Consider the following 13,869-nt stretch of genomic DNA (forward strand, 5'->3'; position numbering starts at 1 on the left):
AGCTGGCTTCCCGCTGTCTGTTTGATCTGTGATTGCTACTGAATTCCATGACGTGGCCTGATTCCCACCCACCCCCCAAATTCTGATTCTAATGTATGATTCCAATGTTATGTGTGCTGCATTGGGACTTTGGGGAGAAGGGTGGATTGCAAGCAACTTCAATAATAAATGTGAATCAGAGGGCAGTCACTAGGAGTGTTTCTTGGACTTTTCAGGCCTGAAGTCCACCTTCCGTCTCCAACTGCTGTGATGTATGGCCCAGTTTCTCACTTTTGAAAATAATATATTTGTTCATCATCTCTCTTTCTCTCTTGCCTAACACCTTCCTATATGCACCAGACAGAGAAAGCACAATTAGGACCTTCTTTCTGGTCTTTCTAACACCAGGTGAAGACTGGCGTTAATTATTCATCAAGGCTTTCGAATGATATTTTAATCTGAATGGAAAGGAGGACTTTTTTTGCTATCTTTTATTTTAGTGATTTTAGTCAACTTGAGTCTTTCTAAGCAATGTTTTATTTGAAAGTCACTCAAGGAATATTTACTGATTGGCGGCTATTTACATTCAATAATCAATAACATGAAATGTGCTGAAACGTACAACTTTAAGGCTTTCATCCACATACTCCAGGGTATTATGCAGTTAAGTTATCCAGTGCTTTTTTTCTTGGGGGACGCATACCCCTAAACATTTTGTGAATCTCTTCTGCAAGTAAAAAGATAGGGAGACTTCTACTGGCTATCAATTTCACTTGCAGAAAGAAACATGAATTTCATCATTTAGACTAGAAACATAATATGCCAATTTATAATACCCACATTATGTTACAATATTATAAAGCCCATATTTTATGGGTAACATTTCTAATATATTTCACATTGGTTATGCTGAGGGAATTTATTTTTCTTTTGTCTTTAGCCAGGTCAAGGCGGTTTTATGTTGATATGTTCCATTTTGCCCTATGAAATGTAAATATCCACCATACTTTCTCTCATTTGGGCCCTTCTACAAGTTTAATTTAACTCTTGCTCTTGTTGTCCCACCCAAGATAATGAATTTGGTTATGGTAACTGCAGACACTGTCTTTGATTTATCTCCATCGGTCCTTTTCCTGTATTTTCTGGATGCAGCAGTTCTGTGCTGTTTGTTTACTTAGGCCAATGGCAAAGTAGAAGAGGTTAAGTTGGATAAATGCAGGCAGACCAACACAGATTTATAAAAAGGGAACATTATGTAGAAATATTTTACTATTAAGAAGAGATAGTTTAATGAGACAGATAAATGGAGGGAAGGAGATTAGTATGTGTCAAGGAAGATATAAATTTAGCACTAATTAAGGTTTGATGGGGTCCTGAGAGGAGCTACTTTTGCTGTTCACAGGAAACATAAGGTCAATGATGTCTTTGATGGAGTTAAGAAGGAAAAAAAGAGAGGGGTAAGTGCAAGACTCAAGGCAGTATAAGTGCCTTTGCTTGATGCCACTGTAAAATGCATTCTGTTCTGAGTTGCATGGGCATGCAGGCAACTGTTAGAATAGGCAAAACAGCATCATTATTTCTCATGAACAAAAATAACAAATGCAATAGAAATTATTTTGTGAGTGGACAAAAATATGAAAATAATTTCCCCAATGATCATCGTTTAACTGGACATACAGCTGTTTTTAATTTCTAATTTTCTCACCAGCTGTGCAGCAAGCACCATAGGGGAGGAATGCACAGCCAGGGGGAAAAACGATCCCCCACCTTGTTCATCTCCAGCTGCCATAGGACCATAGTACTATACTAGTTGATAGATTCTACTTTAGAAGTTGCAACCACTTAGGGTGGCTCCTCTGTGTGCTGTCAGGACTTGAGATGTGGAATAATGGTGCGTTTGTAAAGCAGCCCACCTAGGAGAAGGAAAATTCTGATCCTAAACCTCCATTGTGGGATATACTCAGGAGAAGAAAAGGCTAAGGAGTAAACCCTACACAAATCTGGAGTCCCTAAAGTGCTTAGATGGTGCCAAAAGTATTGCTCTACTTTCCTTTGGACCACAGCAGCGAGGCCAAGAGGGAGGTCTTGTTGCCTGGGCAGCCCAGGACCTCTATACACACTGCCCAGGCTTGCATTCTGGGGGGGGTCACATCAGTGCTGCTAACACAGTGGTTTAAATTCACCCCCAGAAGTGCACGAGGATTCCCAGGTAAGATCCTCCCTCTATTGTGTGGGCAGGTAATCCCTCCCCTACCTGGCCTGGTCTCCTTGGCAACGCTTCCCCCAGGTGGGATTGGGCAAATGACTGAGGTAGGCGGAGACCTCCAGGTATCCCACCTGAGGGAAGGCAAGGCCAAGCCTATGCTGTTGGAGCCGCTCCAGATCTAAGGGCTGCTTGCGTCCACGCAAAGGGCGCCCCCGTTTTAAGCAGGGAGCGGTCATTGTCTCTTGAGACAGACCGATGCCAACAACAATGTATATGGTTTGAATTCTATTCATGCTCAATTGTTTTTTTAATTATTATTTTTCTCTATTTTTAGCAGTTCTTAAGAAACAGAACAGAAAATGTACATTAATTGATGTAGTCTATGAAGAAAAGGCATTTTGGAAGCACACAGAAAACACGGCACGATGGCCAAAATTCATCCATTAAAAACAACAACTAAACACAATACTTTTTGCGTATCCCCCCCCCCCCGTCTCAGTTTCCCTAGCCTCTCATTGGTATTTCTACCAAGTGGCTTAACGCCAAAGAAGTCAGCAATCTGGCAAGTCTTTTAAAAAATCAGTCCAGCAAATGTATGCTAGGACATTTACACCATCTGCTGTATAGGCCAAACTAAAGGAAAGTCCACGAGTGGACGGTTGTGGACATCTGTACTGGAATGACATTCAGGGGGATGTAGTCTGTCCAGGGAGGGGGGAAGGGAGCAATAAGACCAGCAAAGACAACAGCAATAGCAAATAAAACCAAAGACGTGGAAGCTAGGAGAAGAGGCAGAGCACTTATAAGTAGCAATTATTTGATTTCCTGCAGTTTAGCAACACAATGAGATAGTGTTTGCATGCCTAGCTCTGCAAATTGGCCGCAGGTAGAAGTGAGAACTGTTTTTTGCGCTAAACCTTGTGGAATTCATGGAATTTTTATCATATTTTTTAATGCAAACGTGGGTGAAAAGTCCTACAGTGCCGTTATGAATAACAAGTAAAACATTGCGTAAGGTGATAATAGCAGTGGAGGGAAATTTAAGGCATAAAGGAAATGCAGGAGAAGAAACTTGGTGTCACTAGCACTGAAAATATAACAGACGGACATAATAGGAAATTTAGAAAATATGAGTTACAAAGAAAGAGACATGCGTCACTTAATAGGAGAAAAATGTTTTGCTAAGAGTTTTATTTGATAGATGGATGTAGGCATTTTTTTAAAAAAGAAAAGCATGTAATAAGCTTCTTTTAAAGCCATCCAAGGTGGTGGACATCACTTTTTGGAAGGAACTGGAACTTCTTAATGCATAGCTAAGCTATGGACTTTGCTCCTACAAAAACACTGATGGTGACACTTTGCTGTTTGTTGGCAAGGAACACGGAGAGAAATTCTGGTTTTCCAACATGTCAAGCAGAGTTGGGATTTTCTCACTAGTACGTTGCTGAAAGAGTTGTCCATGGTTAAATTTTGTCCAAGCTCCTGTAAATATGTTGCTGGTTTTATCAAAAACTGTCTGACCTAGGTTTTGAGCTTCTGGAAGACATCTTCTAGTATAGATGTCTGCATTATAAATGGGACTGCAGAACTGTATGCCATACTTTGTGCTTTGGGGTAGCGTATACTGTCTCGGTGACATCTTCCTCTGAATTTCAATAATCACTCATCAGTTGTAAAACCCTTGTATGGCACAAATCCTCATTGGCACCTAGCTCTTAATTTCATTAATTGCCAATTGAATTTCACTAATTGCTCATCAGTTATGACATTTTCATATGCCTCTTGATAGGGGGGCAGAACATAGCCACCATGAGTGTTAGTCATTGATAAGCCTTATTCTCAATATTCTCCCCCGATGTACATCACTTTACACTTATTTGTACTGAATTGCATTTGCCATTTTACTGACCAGCGACTCGGTTTGGAGAGACTCTTCTGCAGCACTTCACAATCACCTTTTGATTTAACCACCCTGAACAATTCAGTATTCATTCATTCAGCCTTCATTGGCATAAAACCTTGGTAATCCAGACATATTAAAGATATAAGGTGTATAAAAGACTCAGTAGCCACCATTAAGTAAAATTAAGTAGTTTTAAATCTTTAAAAATCTCAGCTAAATATCCTGAAACAATCTCAGTAGTTTCCAGTATATCATCCCTCAACAGATATTGGATTACAAATTCTTTGCAAGTAGATGTTTTAAGCTTCAAAGGAGTCACCAGTAGGTCTCTCCAAATAATTCAGCATCATCAGGAAACGTTGCTACCTCACTACTCATACCAACTCTTGATGTTTTGTGAACAAGTTAAAAAGCACAAGTTGCAATACCAAGTGGAGAGGCTCCATGTTCTACATCCCTCCATTGGGAGAACCATCTATTTATTCCTTCTCTCAGCTTCCTGTTACCTAACCAGGTCCAAATACACAAGAAATCATGTGATGACTTCTTTCATAAGGGTTGTATTACTGGTGGCTTTGCTGCTCAGTTCTGCTCAAAGTTTTGCTCCGACAAAGACAGGCCTAAACATCAGGAGAAGCTTTTAGTGGGGAGGGTTATAGGAGCTGTAGCAGAAAGGATGGACTAGTAAAAATCGGATGCCCTGACTTGTACAAGTGGAAATGTTTCCCATTAGCATAAACCACCATTGGATACATTGCATGCATTATGCCCCTGTTTCAATCTTGGGCTAAGAATCTCCTCTGTCTGAGAGCCTGGAGAGCCACTGCCCATCTGTATAGACAATACTGAGATAGATGGACCAATGAGCTGCCTTGGAATAAGGCAGCTTCCTATACCAGGCTTCCTCGACCTCGGCCCTCTGGATATTTTTGGCCGACAACTCCCATGATCCCTAGCTAGCACCAGTGGTCAGGGATGATGGGAATTGTAGTCTCAAAACATCTGGAGGGCCGAGGTTGAGGAAGCCTGTCCTATACAGTGGTACCTTGGTTCCTGAATGGCTTGGCTCTCAAACAAATTGGCTCCCAAACATCTCAAACCCAGAAAAGTAAGTGTTCCGGTTTGCAAATGTTTTTGGGTTTTTTTGGAAACCAAACGTTCGTTTCAGCTGTCAGCATTGTTTCCAGGGCCAATCAGCCAATCAGAAGCCATGCCTTGGTTTGCAAACATTTTGGAAGTCGAACAGACTTCCAGAACGGATTGAGTTCAGGAACCAAGGTACCACTGTATTCCTGTTTGCATGAACAGTGTGGATTCTAGTCGTGTGGGAGTGATTGACAACCACAATGCTTTGCTAGAGCAAGTATTGGTCCCTGGTGTCAGGAAGTAGATCTTATAGATTGTAATTTCTTTATCGGTTGACAATCCCCCCCCCCCATTAAGTGAGTAATTCATATAAACAGCAGGAATGAACAATTGGAGCAGAACGTGAGCCCTTCTCCTTTTCCCATCTCCTCATAAACTGATGCACATGTTTGTAACGCAGAGTTAATCAAATCTTTGGAGATCCAGTGTCTGACACACTTTAAGAACTGTTGCGCGCTCTTAGAATAAATATTATTTAGCATTCTTTGGTACAAATGATAGGTAGTGTAGCATCCTCTCTTCCTTTCCATGTGACCACCACTATGGAAATAACTCAGGAAAGGTAGGCAAATTGAGTAAGATGTTTTCACTAAAGGTCAACACAAACACCTGCCTGCTTGTCGTGTGCTGATCTGCCTACATTGTTAATACACAGAGCACAGTGCAGAGAAAAGCATTGGAGCTTGCAAGACACAGCAGTAAGCAGAGTTTCAGCAGGCTGGAGCCACCTGCTTCATTTGCTACAACACCTCAACAAGTTGTTTAGACTAGAGCTAGTAATTTTATGCTTTACTGCAATTAAGAAGGACTAGGCAGTGGGTGGCGCTGTGGGTTAAAGCCTCAGCGCCTAGGACTTGCCGATCGAAAGGTCGGCGGTTCGAATCCCCGCGGTGGGGTGCGCTCCTGTCGCTCGGTCCCAGCGCCTGCCAACCTAGCAGTTCGAAAGCACTCCTGGGTGCAAGTAGATAAATAGGGACCGCTTACTAGCGGGAAGGTAAACGGCGTTTCCGTGTGCGGCTCTGGCTTGCCAGAGCAGCGATGTCACGCTGGCCACGTGACCCGGAAGTGTCTCCGGACAGCGCTGGCCCCCGGCCTCTTGAGTGAGATGGGCGCACAACCCTAGAGTCTGGCAAGACTGGCCCGTACAGGCAGGGGTACCTTTACCTTTACCTTTAGGCAGTGAGTGACCTAGGAGCCCCACCCAGGCATTCAGCTGAGTTCTCACTCCAGCCCCCAGACATGTGTATAATTAAAGCCCTGTTAGAAATAATCTTATTTGCAAAATCAACAAATCATCCAAATTAAAAACACAAGGTTGGAGGGAGAGGCTAAGGTAATGAATTGCTAGGAAGTAAGGAAACCATTCCCTGGGAAACCATTTCCATTCCCTGGAAAAGACCCTGATGTTGGGGAAGATTGAGGGCACAAGGAGAAGGGGACGACAGAGGACGAGATGGTTGGACAGTGTTCTCGAAGCTACCAGCATGAGTTTGACCAAACTGCGGGAGACAGTAGAAGATAGGAGTGCCTGGCGTGCTCTGGTCCATGGGGTCACGAAGAGTCATGACTAAACAACAAAGGAAACCATTTGTTTCCTTTATAGCCATCGTTACAGTCTCAATCAAGTCAGCCTTCTCCTGTCTATCCAAACCTTCAGTCCTACAACAATATTAACATGAGAAATGAACAGGAAGAGTGGGTTGCACTGCAACAATCATGTGTTGGTGTTTATTTTGCTGATTGGTATTTTGTACATGATTCAAACTGCATGGAATGATGCTGAATGCATTTGGACGTAATGATAAAAAAACTGATTTAAAACTAAAATTCGAGAGACAATTTGCTTCAAAAATTGAGTGATAATCTGAGGGCTGGAATAATAAGCAAAGTAAAATATTAATAGTTTATATTATATTTTTCATTCAGCCCATGGTGCATGGCTATTATTTTGAAGCACTTACTGGGCACTGGGACGCCCAGTTCCTGTTCTGATTGAAGTCTGGCTTAAACCACCTGCAGAAAAATAATACCAGAACCCAAACTGCTACCAAGTTTTAATATGTATCCTAATCATTTCCTGGTGGTCGAATCACCACAGTGTCAACAAACACAACACAGCTGTGGAGTGGGTGGATGGATGGTAAGGGTAGGTGAGTGAGAACATAAGATGAGCTTTGCTGGATCAGGCCAAAGGGCCTGTATCTAATCCAGCATCCTGTTTCACTCTGTGGCCAACCAGATGCCTCTGCAGGACATGAGGACAATAGACTTCTCCCACCCTTGTTTCTGATTTGGTGTTCAGAGACATACTTTCTCTGGTCTGTAAGATGGCAAACACAGTAGTAGTCATTCATAGCCTTATGCTCCTTGCCTATTCCCCCTTTGAAAATATCTAAGTTGGAGGCTATCTTCACATTTTGGAATAGTGACATCCATAGTTAAACTATGAACCATGCGAAGAAGGACTTCCATTTACCCATCCCGAGTCTATTCTGCTTCATTGGCGATCCACAGGTTCTAATAATGATAAGATTGGGCAAGGAGAAATTCCCACTCCTTGTTCCAGGGATGCAAAGTAATGGCATTTAGCTTCCCATGGAAATATTATGGGAAATGTTTGCCAAGAGCAGCTTCGAAAAACATAGCCCTTAGCCAATAAACTTCTACCTCCTGGTAAGAAAAGAGTGTGTGAGGAATAGAAATAAGAAGTACATCACTCAGAGATCTTTCTTATTTTCAGACTAAAAAACCTGGTCAGGGAGAAGAATGAATTAATCATGTATCAATTCACTTAAAAGCTTGTTGTAAGGTGGAGCAGATTGGATGAATTCATACTGGTGGTTGATGAAATTACTTTTGTTTGTACTCAGATGCAGAGGGTTAAATCTAAAGTTGATGAATTGTCCCTGATATTATTTGATGAAAAAGCAATAAATAATCATGGATTCATATAACTGGAAGGCACTGTAGGCCATCTATTCTAACTGCCTCTTGTGCATGATAAAGAGTAGGAGAAGTGAAAGGTATCATAGATAGAACTTGGGAAAGGTAGTACAGCTATATGCTGCTTTTCATTTATTTTAGTTCTCACATACGGGGCCTTCCTGCATTATTGTCTATTGCTGTGTGAATCTGCTAATGGTATAAATAAATGGGTGGGTGGTTGGGAGAAGAAGGCACACACCAGACTCTGATGTGTTATTCAGAGCCACACAGCAATCTTTAAAATGAAACAGGGTACCCATTGAAAGGAATTGCTTGCACATACTGTATTCTGAAACCTTTCTCTATGAAACCCAAGGTATACTAATACACTGTTGCCCTAACAACCAGAAAGAACAAATGTCATCTAGGATAGACATAAGAAAGCCTTCCCTTAGTAAAATACTTATGTGTACCATAGGCACTAGTTCCTAGGGGCCAAGGCACTTTTACACACACACCCCAATGTTTTTTTGAGGGTGCCAGGCCCCCTCGATATTCAGAGCGTGTTCAGCTCCGCCCCCTGGCTCCTTGCAACGCCATGTGTGCGATGTCAGAATGTCGGGTCAGGTCCCCTCAATCATCCGGAGAAGATGGTGCCTCTGATGTGTACAGCTATTCCTTCGTGAAAATCTATACTCAGAATACTGCACAGATACTCTCTTGGGAATACTTCTGATACTTCACTGAAATTTTTCACCAAGATTTTTTAGGTGAAAAGGTGTGCAAAGTCCCCAACTGAACCCATACCTTGGTGACTTATCACATTTTTGTGCCCTTTCCGCCTGCTGCTCCAATGTGTTTCTCCTTCTGAACTTCTTTTAGGTCTTCTCCTTCATTGCACAATCCCAGCCACACAGATTTTGCCTAGTCAAATTGGAGTTGACTACGTGATGAGAGCATGGGCTGCTAAGAAAGGCCTTGCAGCGTTCTCACTCTGGGTGTTGGGGGAGAGAGAAGGTTTATCTGGTGCCAAGGCGGTCCCTGCCTTACTGTGCTGCACTGGCAGCTCTAAGTTATGCCCAGTATGTGTGATTAAAGGTAAGGTAAAGGGACCCCTGACCATTAGGTCTAGTCGTGACCGACTCTGGGGTTGCGCGCTCATCTCACTCTATAGGCCAAGGGAGCTGGTGTTTGTCCACAGACAGCTTCCGGGTCATGTGGCCAGCGTGACTAAGCTGCTTCTGGCGAACCAGAGCAGCACACGGAAACGCCATTAACTTCTCGTCGGAGCGGTACCTATTTATCTACTTGCACTTTGACATGCTTTCGAACTGCTAGGTTGGCAGGAGCAGGGACCGAGCAACGGGAGCTCACCCCGTCGCAGGGATTCGAACCGCCAACCTTCTGATCGGCAAGTCCTAGGCTCTGTGGTTTACCCACAGCACCACCCACGTCCCCATATGTGTGATTAGCTGTAGACAAATATAGATGGGAGACGTGCATTTGGTGTACAAACAGATGGGCATCCCATTGACACCGATGCAGTGCAAACAGATTACCTCCACATTCATTGGTGCAGCAGCATTTTTTGTTCTCATTGAATTGCTTACTGTATTACATTATTATTATTATTATTATTATTATTATTATTATTATTATTATTATTAAATATTTTTATTGATTTTCTTTTCTCAAAACAAGTATCCAATATCATTGCTGAACATACATTTCCCAATTTCCCCCCTCCCTGTTGACTTCCCTTAACTACCATTTCTGGTTTATTACACCAGATGATACATTCTGCTGTTTATATACAATATTATGTTATCATATTGTTATACTTCTTGTTCTCTGTAAATAAAGTTGTAAATGTTTATTTAAAACCTGCCAATGAGACCATTTCTTACTGTTGTTTCTGCAAATATATTGTAAAGAGATCCCATTCTTTTTCAAAGCCACTTTTGTCCTTTTCACGCAGTTTGTCCATTAACTTTGCACACAGTAATACAGCTTACTGTATTACTTTCAATGACATGTGCGAGTCAACTATATGTGAGTGAATTAGAATGCATTGGCATTAGTCATGCCATCTTTGCAAATCTGGACATGTTCTTTCCAATGCTAACACCTGTCCACAAAGCCTTTTGCAAAAAAGAAAGAAAGAAAGAAAAACCATGGGGGAAAGCAAGCATAATTTTCATATTAGGCAAAACAGCATCTACAGCTATTCTTTATTTTTTATATTTTTTAAAAAGACATTTTACAAAGCACTCACCCCAAATTTTGTCCCTAAATTCATATTTGGTGTTCCAAAGCAAGGTAATTAAACATTCTTGCCTTGGCTGGGTGAAAATTACATGGCTAATCGGCCAAGAGGGTGGCCGACTCCTGGCAGCCTCCTTAAATAGGTAATGGGTGGGCTGCTCTCAGCCCCTAAGCTCCAGCTTCTGATTGGCTGAGCAGGCACTGCCTGCCCTTATATGAAGTCCCAACGTGGCAAGAGGTGGGCAGTGCCAGCCACCACCTCTCCCGGCCACGCCGGATGATGGCAGCCCCCCTGAACCCACCATGGCCATGCAGCAACAGCTGCCTACCTGGAGTCCCAGGTGAACAGATATTCTCAAAATAAAAAGTTCAATTACAACTTCAAATGCAACTGAATTATATATATATATATTACAATGTGATTTTCAAAATTCAAAATTTGATGTGTGAAATGTGGACTATAACATGCATATTTAAAATGCAATAATTGGATCTGGGATTGTGTGTTTTTTTGGGGGGGGGGAGCTCCTGCTTCAGATCTAGTTAGGATTAGTGCAAGGAATTTCATGTGCCACATATTTAAAACACCATCATATCAAATAATTATTGAAGATGTTACAAGTATAAAATCAGTGAACCACCTGTTTGTGATGGAGATGAGCAGGGTTTGGTGTGGATCCATAGTTTACTTTCTTACTTTCCAAATACTGAAGATACGTAGATGTGTGCTGCTTTTGCTATTGATACTTCAACTTGTTAAAAAAAAGTACAAGGAATAGTCTGCTATAGTGAGCCTACTGCAATGACCCTAGATATGTATTTATATGAAAACATACTTATTTATAAATCCAAAGAAGAAATGTATGATCATCCAAGGCAATTAGTCACAACAATAATTGTCAGCAACCTATTATGTAAACAGTGAAACAGGAGGTAACTAACGGTCATGCTAACTCAAGGAAACATCAACAATTCTGTGGTATTGAAAAAGGCAAATTCCATTCTAAGGACTATTAGGAAAGAGACTGAATATTAAACTACCAGAATTACAATGCCTTTATATAAATCAAGAATGGCCAATGTGGTGCCATCGTGAAGTTGTTGAACTACAGTTCCCATAATGCCTGACCCACAACTTAAGCCAATCATAGCCCTCCAATAGCCTTTTAAAAACTGTAATTAAAAAGGCCATCACAAAAAATGTGGGCAGCTGATATTTCTCACAGCCCTTCTTTGAGTTATCAAGAGATAACTTGAGCATGGTCTATGGCCCTGTTACCAGCTTCCTGCTTTGTCTCTAGCTCAGGAATAGCTAATGTGGATTCCCAGCTGCCATCATCCCAGTTAGCATGGTGAAATTTCAGGGATGATGGGAGTTGTAGTTCAGCAATACCTGGAATGTACCAGATATTGTTGAACTATCCAACCCTCCTTCATATCCCCAAGTAAGTACCTTCATTTTCCCCACACTAGTCCTAGTAAACTTGTTTCTGTCTATGTTCCCACTTTTTAGAGAACAGTCTACCTGAAATCTGACCTGTAAATGTACTTTTTGGGTCTTAATCCAGCCAGTTTCCCTCAGCATAGATTTATGCAACACCTCTCACCATCTTTGATCTTGCCAAGGTCACTAGGAATGGCCAACTTAACATATTGTCCTATGGCTGGTTTCAAAAACCTTAAATACTTGGGACAACGCTTCATGTGGTAAGCTGTTAGTGCGGTGTAAGATCTATGTGGTTTTTGCTAGTTCCAGCCACATCCTGCCAGCAAAATACATTGTCTGAAAACATGATCTCTACAATCTTCACCCTACTGTTGTTTACAAGCTGGAGAACAAATTTCCCTTGGAAGCAGTTCTGAGGAGGCCAATGATGATGGGCTTGATAAAACTTCACACGAGCCCTGGCTCTTTGCCAGCAGGAGAATCTCTCTCCCTCTCCCTCTCTCTCTTACACACACACATTAACACCACATGGCCTCAACCTGGAGAATCATAACTCACATCGCTCAGCTATAGCAAACGCAACACTTCTGAATATTCCGTCCTCACAATTATGTAACTGCCACCTTGTCTACAGCACCCTTTGATCACATCAGAGCAGGTGAAAAAAGCAGGAGCTGAAACGTTTTGCTATTATAATTTAACATCTCTATGTCATTTCTCACTGTAAATATATGGATTTAGCAATTAACTGCATCCTTTCCCGGATCCTGAGTAAACTTGTCTAAAGTGCTGTTTGATGCTTTAAAAACTGTGCATATGTTCCCAATTTATGTAACTGCATTTCCCTTTTCTCCCATAAAGAAGACGGAAATGATTATGTTTTGGTTGTAATCCACAGACCAGTTAATCCACAGTGCAAGATTTTCACCCCCAAATCATGGCTTCACTCGAGCTGTGCTTAAATGAAAGCATTCCATCTTGGGAGTACTGAGATGAAGTTTCCCTCCATACACAATTCTCTCATCACAGTAACACAAGACTGGATTGCTAGACTGTCAAATTCTTAGAACTTCTCCCTGCCCCATCTCCCTCCCCCCATATAAGCAGCCATTTGTAAGCATTTTCGTATTCTTGGCAGTTGCAAAGTCTGCCTTTCCTGAAAGTCTCCATTCAGTCCTTCCACTGGACCTTTGCCAGAACCAGCCTAATTCTTCTCCTTTAAATGCTCCTGCTCTTAGACATGCATGTGCGTAATCGGTAATAGATCTGAATTTAACTTTATATGCCAATGAGCTCGGCATATCCGTCTCCCTGATCCATTAGGCACTCGAGAGCACGGAGCACAGTGTTGCAGACACGCTCGGTTGATACTTTCCCCCATTCCGCTAATACCCTGCTTTTAACTGACATCAGCATCGTGGGATAGAATTATTTCCAGCCTCATTTAAAACAGTTGCACATTTGAGCAGACTTAAAATGATGGGCTCTAGTAATTTGTTGAAGCATAGGTTTGCATCTGCATAAATTAACCTGGACACAAGCCAGATTTCCCAGGAAGTTGTTCTTGTTTAGCTGTCGATCCAAAGTGGATGTGCTTGCCCCTACCACAAAGGAGCTCTTACCGGGCATGCTGTTGAACTACACAATTTACTTGTGTCCAAGACCGTGGTCTGAGCATAACAGCATTGACCTACCTAGAACTGAAAACTCTCCCTCCATCTATGCTTGCTTCATTTTCAAGCACGTCATATAGCAGGACAAAATCCATTGCTATTTCTCTTCCATGAGAGCACCTATTTGAAAGCCCCTTCGTTTTCTTTTACCCTGCATTGCTTCATTAACTTTATTTTCCCTCTGAACGGTATTAATCTCTTTCCATGGAGACAGAGGTAACCTCCTTCAATTTCTAAGCTTCTTCACATTTAAGAACAATGCCAAATAAATAAATAAATGCATTCCATAGCCAGCATAAAACACAGCATTGTAAAATCACCAAAG

The sequence above is a fragment of the Podarcis muralis genome, chromosome 3, assembly GCF_964188315.1.
Source record: "Podarcis muralis chromosome 3, rPodMur119.hap1.1, whole genome shotgun sequence".
NCBI classification, from domain to species: Eukaryota; Metazoa; Chordata; class Lepidosauria; order Squamata; family Lacertidae; genus Podarcis; species Podarcis muralis.